General features: G+C 31.5%; 1 protein-coding gene across 1 annotated transcript in view; it reads right to left on the reverse strand.

Moving 5' to 3' along the window:
* LOC120779590 overlaps nucleotides 1-4,672 on the reverse strand; it is a 152,113-nt gene extending 147,441 nt beyond the window's left edge. Inside the window, exon 1 of the mRNA XM_040111935.1 lies at nucleotides 4,285-4,672. The gene's annotated coding sequence lies outside the window, so the exon portion shown is untranslated. The remainder of the gene's footprint in view (nucleotides 1-4,284) is intronic.
* Nucleotides 4,673-6,000: the final 1,328 nt, after the last annotated feature.

Here is a 6,000-nt window from a genome sequence, read left to right on the forward strand (position 1 = left end):
TCTCGTGTTTAAATCAAGGAAAACAAAAAAATCATATTTCCTTACATTTTTTTATCAATTATTCGCCCTTTATTGGCTTAAAAAAATAAGTTGTAATGAGAAAAACGAAAATCCATCGTTCAATAACTAGATAATGTTATTCTTAAAATGTGTACACAATTCGAACTAAATCGGTTAATAACTTTTCGAGAAATCGTGCCCACCGACTTCAAGAATTGAGGTATGAGAAGAACGGATTTAAAATTGGTGCGCAACACCGACGTGACCTGCTGGGCGAAACTTCCGAAGGGTCTATCCCTAAGAATTTTACTTGGATCGATTTAATATTTTGGGAGAATATTTTAAACATATTGCACTATTTAATAAGACAAAAAAAAATCGATTTTTTTTTTTAATTTTCAAACCAATCTAACCCTTAAATTAAATATTGTGTAGAAACAAAGTACTAAAGTGTAATTTAAAATTCATTATAAGTCGGAAAAACACGTATTTTAAATGGTTGAATTTTTGAACTTTAAATGCAAATACATAACAAAAAACCAAAAGTCAGCAGCAACTATACATATACATATAACATATCCCGATTTCGGGGTTAAAATGGGTATGTACGGATATAGGAGGTTCTCCAGATTAAGAAAATATATAGGGAGTTGCGCCTGACTTATGGTTTTTGAGATATTTGCATTTAAAGTTCAAAAATTCAGCAATTTAAAATGCGTGTTTCTCCCATTTATAATGAATTTTATAGTTATATTTTTAACTTTTGTATCCATTAACACTTCACTAATTCGTTTCTAACCTTTTATTTTATATTAAATAATGCAAAAATAACTTTTATTCAACATTTAACTTTTGTTCAATTATTTTTGTTCACACAATAACAAAAGTGTTGCATTTTAACTAATAATCAGTGCCACCTTATGTTCATATTTTATAGAAGAACCATTAGAAATAAAGAAAACAAATAATACCCCAATGACAGGAAATATATAACACATTAGTTTTCCGTATATAATTACTGGCACAATTCCGATTTCTTTGGCGCCGCGATTTGAAGGTACCGTTGGAAAGGGGAAGTCCTCCTCATTAAAAAATATATAGGGTTATAGGTACCGCAAACGCTTAGTTTACGAGATATTCGACCTTAAAGTTCAAAAATTCGCAAAATTCGAACATTTCAAGAAGCTATTTCACCACGTTAAACTCACTTTATTCACATTTTTCTCTTCAAATTAATTAAATTACACTATAGTCTTTTAAATAAATCCACATTTTACACTTTTAGCAGTTTGTTTTTTTGTTTACCAAAAATTACGAATAAATGGAGCGCTGCCATGTGATGACTAGGCAATTCGCTGAAATTCCTCTTTTTGGCAAAAATTCCTCTATTCATGCATATGGATATTTTCTTTTTTAAATTTATTAAGCAAATAAGTAATATTATATGCATGTATTAGTAATATTATATATACATATGTATATATACATACATATGTATAAGTAATATTATATAATAATGTTACGTAATAAAGTGTAAGGTTACAGTACAGTACGAAAACTCAAATTTTGTTTCAATATGAGTGCATGATAACCGTAAAATATAACCACTTTATATCCAAAACTCATGTTTTAAATATAATAATATATATATCGTCACCTAAAATACAAACCAATGTATCATAAAAAATAAACTGAAATCGCTGACAGACATAATAAATAAATTTTATAACGAAACGAAAACTTAAATTTAGTTTGAACATTGGATATAAAGTGGTTATATTTTACGGTTATCATGCACTTAAACTCATATTTTAAATATAATATATACATATATATATATCGTCACCTAATATACAAACCAATGTATCATCAAAAATACATAAATGGAAATCGCTGACAGAAATAATCATCAAAATTTATAAATTTTATAACGAAAACTTAAATTTTGTTTGAATATGAGTGCATAATAACCAAAGAATATAACCACTTTCACCACTTTATAACAAAAAGTCAATATATTTTTTTATTTTTAACGCAGAAAGGAGTACTACGCGAAAGTTCTTCAGTCACCCCGGGCATTCGCTCGGCTAGGGTTATTTTTTTAGAGCGCGGCCGAAGCCCGCCAACGCAGAAAGGAGTAGTACGCGATAGTACTTTAGTCACCCCGGGTATTCGCTCGGCCAGGGTTATTTTTTTTTAGCGCGGCCGAAGGCCGCCAACGCAGAAATGAGTACTTCGCGAAAGTACTTCAGTCCCATAAATTACGTATTACACATATACATATGTAATATATGTAACATACGTGATAAAACAAACGAAGAAAAATTGTTAAAAATCCTACATATTTACTGTGGCAAGGCTCGTTTTCCTCGTAATTGTAAGCAATATAACCTTTTCAACGATGAGTGTGCCAAGTGATTTTTAAATTAATAAATTTAGGTAAAATATAGCAAAATAAAAGTAAAATGTAAGCTTATTTCAAAGCTTAGAGTGTGTATTTAAATATACAAAGTAAAAAATGTGAAAAAAATTTTGTGAAACATAGAGAAATAACATGTTTTCTTAGTGCAAATTTTTGAAATTTTAATCGTGAATATTTTAAGAAATATTAGTAACTTTTACATTATTTTTGGATATTCCTCCTCTGGAGAAGCTCCCCTATCCATACATACCCCATTTAAAATTCGGTTGTTTTACCCCTCCGCCAAAGTAATCGGAATCGTGCCTAATTACTTTCTGCATTGGCGGTATTCGGCCGTGCTTCAAAGAAATAACCCTCGGTCGGACCAACACCTGAGCGTGCTCAGTTATTTTGCGTTGAACTCCCTTTTGCGTTGGCGGCCTTCGGCCGCTCTTCAAAAAAATAACCCTCGGTCGGACCAACACCTGGGTGTGCTCAGTTCTTTTGCATTGACCCCCTTTTTGCGTTAGCCGACTTTGGCCGCGCTTAAAAAAAAATAACCCTGGCCGATCCAACACCGGGATTTATCAAGATAACGAGAATTCTGAAAGATTTTACATTACTTATCACACGATAATGAATTTAGTTATGACGTCATAATCTTTCTTTTTTCTTATTTTTATTATTTTATTATATGGTAACACCAATTTTTAGCTTGTTTACATTCATTTTCTTATTTTATGAATAAATGGATTTTAACTAGAGTTTGATATGGAACTAAAGTTATTTTTTCGCTATTTATTATAATATAAATGATTCGAAACGAATTAGTGAAGTGTTAGTGAATATAAGTGTAAATGCATTATGAATCGGAGAAACACACATTTTAAATAGTTGATTTTTTGATTTTTAAATGCAAATATCTCAAAAACCATAAGTCAGCGGCAACTATATATATAAACATATATATGTATGTATATATTCTTGATATGGAGGACCTCCTCTATCTGTAAATACACATTTTAACCCCGAAATCGGGGGATGCTATTCTAAATCACAGCCTATATATATTTTTTTGATCTGGATGGCCTCCTCTATCCCTACATACCCATTTCAACGTTGAATTCGGGGGGATGCTATTCTAAAATATACCCATTTTAACTACGAATTCGAGACACTATTCTAAAATTTTTCCGCACCACAAATTTTAGAGCATCTGAAAGTAGGCATACCGACAAATGTACCATTTCCAAAGGTATGCAGCGTAGATGGTATACGCTCAAAAAATTTTCTTTCGTCTAAGCTACCTACGTATGCACGACAGCATTTCTGCCGCCACTACAACAACTTTTATTTCTGTACATATTTTTTTACTATTGTACATGTACAAGCTTTTATATTTAAAAACCATGTGCAGATGTATGTATTTATTTATATGTACATGCACATATTTAAATAGTTGTAAATAAAATAATGCTACTTTTTAGATAGGCCAAATGGATGGCTGCTGAAGTCTTACGCCCTTTACCTACATACCCATACTTACTGTACGTTTAGATGTATGCTATTGCATAGTAGCAAACAGCAGATGCACATCTGTATGTACACATATTCGCGAGCAAACATACACATATATGACGGGAGAGGAGAAGCTGATTATATGAACACAGCAGATATAGAACTTTTGTCGTAAGAAAATCACAATCCTTTATAGCGGAAAACTATACACATGTTTATACTTATTTTTTTGCACAAACAAATATTTTTAAAAAGTTATGAGTCATGTATATAGTAGAAATATTGAACAAAAAAAATTCGTTTTCACTTATATTTGGCAAATTTTCCAACGACGGCCATGGTTACACAAACAAAGAAAAACCTACCTCCAAAACACAATTTTATTATTCGACCATCAGTACGCAAATCTGCCTCATTATGTTGTTCACACAAGTTACCATAAGAGCATATAAATAGCTTTTTTCGTTAGCCAAAAAATAAACTTTTTATATCGAGATTTCCTTTTCCGAAACTCTTTGCAATATGTATCTAAGTTTTATATCCGATATTAGGTGGCAAAACGAAGCTAAACGTTTATTCCACAAAATTGTACGACGTCCAACGCGAAGTGGTATCGCCGTCGCGAGAATCAAAACAAAACTCTGGATTAGATTAATGATGTTTTCTCCATTTACCGCACTGAAAACTTTGTACACCAACCCCCGTAGTACACAACGATGCTTCCGTATGTCAAATGTGCCTTATATATCAAATGGAAATCGCAAGGAACGACCGACTAGAAAACAGAATTGCCGTACCGAAAGAATTTAGAAATACCAAAAACAAATTTAAAAAAATTAAAAAATATATGAATATGTCAAAGATACTGCAAAAGCTAGTTTGTAAATACAAATTAATTTTATTATCAGCAAAAAAATTAAAATTTCTTTGTAAATAGCTTTTGATGATACATCTTCTCGTACTTGCTTACACCACCTCTCCACCAGCAATAGCTATTACCAACCATCTGTCACATCTATTGGCATTAATAGCGGGAATCTGTAACCAGTCTCTAGTATCTATTTGAGACATTTTGAGGTAAAATCTCAATTTGTGACTAGTTACTATTCACTAACGGGGCATCTCGACAGGATAAAATCTATGTCTTGCGAACTGTCAAATCTATTGCTATTGCCATTGCCAAATCTGTATGTGGGCATTTGTTATCATAAGATAATCATTTGCGCAAAGGCGTAGGATAGGTAGGTTCGAGCTGATGTAGCGCATGCTTTGAGCTCTTGGAAAATGTATTTTATCATTTGCGAAGGCAGCATTTGGGTAGGTAGCTGATGTAGCGCATGTTTTGAGCCCTTGAACTGTTTAAATCTTTTATGTGGAAAATAAAAAAAGGATAAAGATCCTTTTGTTTACAAATGTATTTCTAGGAAAAATGATATAATAACAAAGGATAAAGATCCTTTTTTTACAAATGTATATTTCTGGGAAATATAAGATAATAAGAAAAAGATCCGTTTTTACAAACGTATTTCTGGGAAAAATAAGAATACATATTTTTGGACTACTATGTCATAATTGTGGCATACATTTTATGTACCAATTAAAATAATAAATTTAATATGAGCAATGATATTTTGATTTTCACTAGTATAAGTTTATTAAATTTAAGATTTCGCTTATTCTCAAACCAATTTGCATAATTTTTCTGTAAATTAACAATATTAAACTAAATAATAATTTTTTGAAAAAATATTATTTTGAACATGTACTTTATTTTTATAATATAACACAACAGTCTTAATACTCGCTCTTCTAATTTTCATATTACCGAAAATATGAAATGCCGTAGGCATATGTGCAAATGGGATATGTTGCATCTTCGAAATTTTCATAGAAATGAAAACTGCGCTGTCAAACTGCTGAAGTGACAGCTTATAGCTTACGATATATGGCATACGAATTAGTTTGCGATATATTGTAAGATATAAGCAATGTGGAGTCTCCACAGGCAATAGGCACGGCAATACAGTTCGCAAGACATAGATTTTATCCTGTCGAGATGCCCCGTAAACAGTCTGTAGCGT

The sequence above is a fragment of the Bactrocera tryoni genome, unplaced genomic scaffold (assembly GCF_016617805.1).
Source record: "Bactrocera tryoni isolate S06 unplaced genomic scaffold, CSIRO_BtryS06_freeze2 scaffold_11, whole genome shotgun sequence".
Taxonomy (NCBI): domain Eukaryota; kingdom Metazoa; phylum Arthropoda; class Insecta; order Diptera; family Tephritidae; genus Bactrocera; species Bactrocera tryoni.